Raw genomic sequence first — 3,722 nt, 5'->3', positions numbered from 1 at the left:
CAGGACAACAATATAAACAATTAATATTATCATTAATTATAATGCACGAATATAAACACAATACACATAGAAGAACATAATACCAAGGTCAGAGTATAATAATATAATTAATAATACTGCACACATATTATAATAATACCAATAGAAGAACATAAGAAAATAATACCAATGTCAGAATATAATAATATAATTAATAATACTGCACACATATCATAATACTACCAATAGAAGAACATCAGAAAATAATAGCAATGTCAGAATATAATAATAATACTGCACAAATATAATAATAATAATACCAATAATATTAATAGCAATTATTATTTTATTATTAATTCTGTAAACATTTAATAATAATAGTTTTTAATATTATTATTATTGCTATTGTTATATTCTGGCATATATTCTAATATATTATTATTATCATCACATTAATAATACACACACAATAATAACACACACACACTGGTCCTGAAGTAGCATTGTCAATTTACTATCCAATTTTTAAGATCGATGGAAAAGTAATTTTCAATATTTTGAAATCTGCAGCTTTCACTGAAGTGTATATAAAGGCAAAACATTTTAGATGGTGTTGGGCAGGGGTAGGTAACTTTGGCTCTGCACCTGTGATGAAACTACAAGTCCCATGAGGCAACGCAAGCCACAGGCAGGATTTCCAGAGGCAGAGACATTATGGGATTTGTAGTTTCAACACAGCTGAAGTGCAGAGGTTGCATAACCCTGGTGTGGGCAAAGTTACACCATTTGCCAAGTTTCTATTGCAGCCTGTGATCAAGACAGGAAGTGAAAGGAGATCTCCCTAGCAGAACACTGACAGCAAAAATAACCTCCTAAGCACTAAAACCATCTCAAGAAAAGTTTTGGCTCTTCATACACTTTAAAGTAATACCTGATGATCCTGCCATAAAGATCCTTGTTCAGATATTTCCTGTTATAGGGTGACAACACTCTTTACTTATCTCTGAACTGTGCGTTATCATTCTGTCGTACGGTCTTTCAATGGGGACTACAAATGGCTTTTCTAAGACACAGTACACAGCCATGTTCTGCTGTTTTTTGTCCTCAGAGATGAGCTCAGGTTCACTCTGAACTTGAGTTCATCTGAACCTGGAAGGAAGCTGCCAGTGCCAGCCCAATCAGCTGCGGCCAGGGCATTTCCCACCCGCAGCTGCATGTAAAGAAAAGGGTGGGATGCTGCGGACATCATTGACCTTATCTCACCACATGGCCATATAAGGTCAATGTCACTAACCAAATATGGCCACGTGGCCATAAAAGAGCAATGATGTCCCCAGCATCTTGCCCCGTGCTTAAATGCAGCTGAGAGGTGGGGAATGATGCAGCTGATTGAGTCAGCACAGACAGACAAACTCAAGTTCGGACCGAACCTGATTCCATCCCTAGTCATCATGAGAAAACGCACCCTGAGAAATGCCATGGAGGCATCGCTGCAGTGCATGCATGGAGACAGGAAGTGGCTGCAAAAAGGTTGGAGGAGGGCAGTAGCACTGAAATGCCCAAAGGATAGAAAAAATATGTGAACAAGTATTGTATTTAAATCGTCATTCAGTTAGGATATACGGTACTTCTATTTATTCACATGACTGATTTTGAAAAATTTACCTCAGAATGAGTTTTGTTCAGGGCTGAAGTTGAACTTAAAGTGACACTAAACTCAGGAGTTAAATCTTAAAAATGCATTCAAGTACCTTAACTATTAACAATACTGTACAATATTTGTGCATCACTCAGCTGTAGATCTCAAATCATCTCTGAATTCGTCCTGACACAGTCCTTCCTTCTGGAGGGTGACTAGGTTTGTTCCCCATAGTCCCTGTGTGTGTTGTAAAGTAGTCAGGGCCGCCATTAGAAATCATGGGGCCCCATACAGCTCCCCTCATAGGATAATGTTCCCCCATCCTATAGTGTTATCAGAGAGCCCCCCACCCGCCCCCCCCCCCCCCAGCTGTCAATAGCATGCTAGTGCTTGTGGTCCCCCCACAGTCTCACACTATTATTACACATTTATATAACCCTGACATATAACACAGGGCTGTACAGAAAACACTGAGCCAGTCACATTAGTTTCTGTACAGAGAAGCTTACACTCTAATACAGAATGGCACCAGCTGTAGGGCGACTACAAATCCCAGCAATACATTATACAGCAATGCAGAACAATATGTGAATTGGACTGTCGGCTTAGTAACGCACTGGACTCTGGACTTAATAACACACTGGACTCAGGACTTAGTAATGCACTGGACTCAGGACTTAGTAACGCACTGGACTCAGGACTTAGTAACACACTGGACTCGGGACTTAGTAACGCACTGGACTCAGGACTTAGTAATGCACTGGACTCAGGAGTTAGTAACGCACTGGACTCGGGACTTAGTAACGCTCTTCCCACAAGGTCACCGCTGCCGCCCTCTGCGCTCTGCCGCCCCAAGGCCGGGCCTCGGTGGCCTTGTGGGAAATCCGGGCCTGGGTACCATAATACCAAGCATTGTGGTGCGGTTGAAAAAAGTAGTGCACATAATTCACCTGCTACACTGTAACGCAGAGTCGTTGCATTGCACAGCACCATGAGCTAGTTGCTGCTGGGCGGGAGACTACACATGCCAATCCCCAATCCCCCCTCACCCCGCACATACCGTTTTTAAGACTACTGGTGAGAACTTTAGGAGAGGAGACGGGGCGGACCACTGACATCATTGGTTGCTAGGACCACCCCAACCAGTGGCTGCATAGGAGGATCTCTGATGTCATTGGTTGCTAGGATGCGAGCGGTCCTAGCAACTGAGGACTCAAGAGAAATGCAGTTCAAACATGAACCATACACCAACCTATGCTGGGCTATGGCTTGCAGTTGATGCACCGGCCCTGGAGGTCAGCACATCCACTGTCAGCCAGCCATAACAGTGCGCAGGTCGACGCAGACCGAGGGCCAGTGCCCAGGTCTGGCTTAAGGTTTACATCTGATTTAAAGCTCCACAATAAGCAAATATTATCTAAATACAAGATTCATGTGACTTCATGACTGTGCAGTAATCCAGCGTTAAACTTTTCCTCTGCGCAGGTGCATCCTGTAATAAAGACCACTCACTGCTGCTACCTCTCCTTCTGCTGGGTGACTGTGACTTGTCTCTGCCCCCTCCTGTAGTTTTCTGCAGGCAGCATTTAGTGGGTGGTGCCTGCTGAGTCCCTCCCATAGTTTTGCTCTCTGTGGGAGGGACCCATCAAGCCCCACCCACCGCATGTTATACACATAGTTTTGTGTGCCCGGAGTTCAGCTTTAATGCTAGGTTAAAAACAACATTATACTCCCCATATGTTTAATTCTTCTTGCTTAGGTACAATGGCTTTTTTTCCCCAGCTAACTAAATATAAACTTGTCCTGATGAGCTCTAAATGCACCAGCTTAAGAAAAGACAGCATCAGATATGCTAAATTGTTTAGACAGCGAAAGGAAAGTACACAAAGTGTTTTATTACATCTAGTATTTTTAGATGCTATCCGTTGAGATGTTCCTATCGCCAAATTAAATCAGAATTCCCCTAGTAGTTTACTTGTTTATATACAACCCAAGCACTGCAGCATATGCAAAAAAACAAACCAGATATGGTATTTTCAGCGCACACTATCAAGGAAGACCCTTTGGAACTAAGAAGAAGCGGTAATTAGAAAGCGATGCGTGG

This window comes from Nanorana parkeri, unplaced genomic scaffold (genome assembly GCF_000935625.1).
Source record: "Nanorana parkeri isolate BGI_ZX_2015 unplaced genomic scaffold, ASM93562v1 scaffold49, whole genome shotgun sequence".
Lineage (NCBI taxonomy): Eukaryota > Metazoa > Chordata > Amphibia > Anura > Dicroglossidae > Nanorana > Nanorana parkeri.
Note: the sequence above shows the minus strand (reverse complement) of the source record.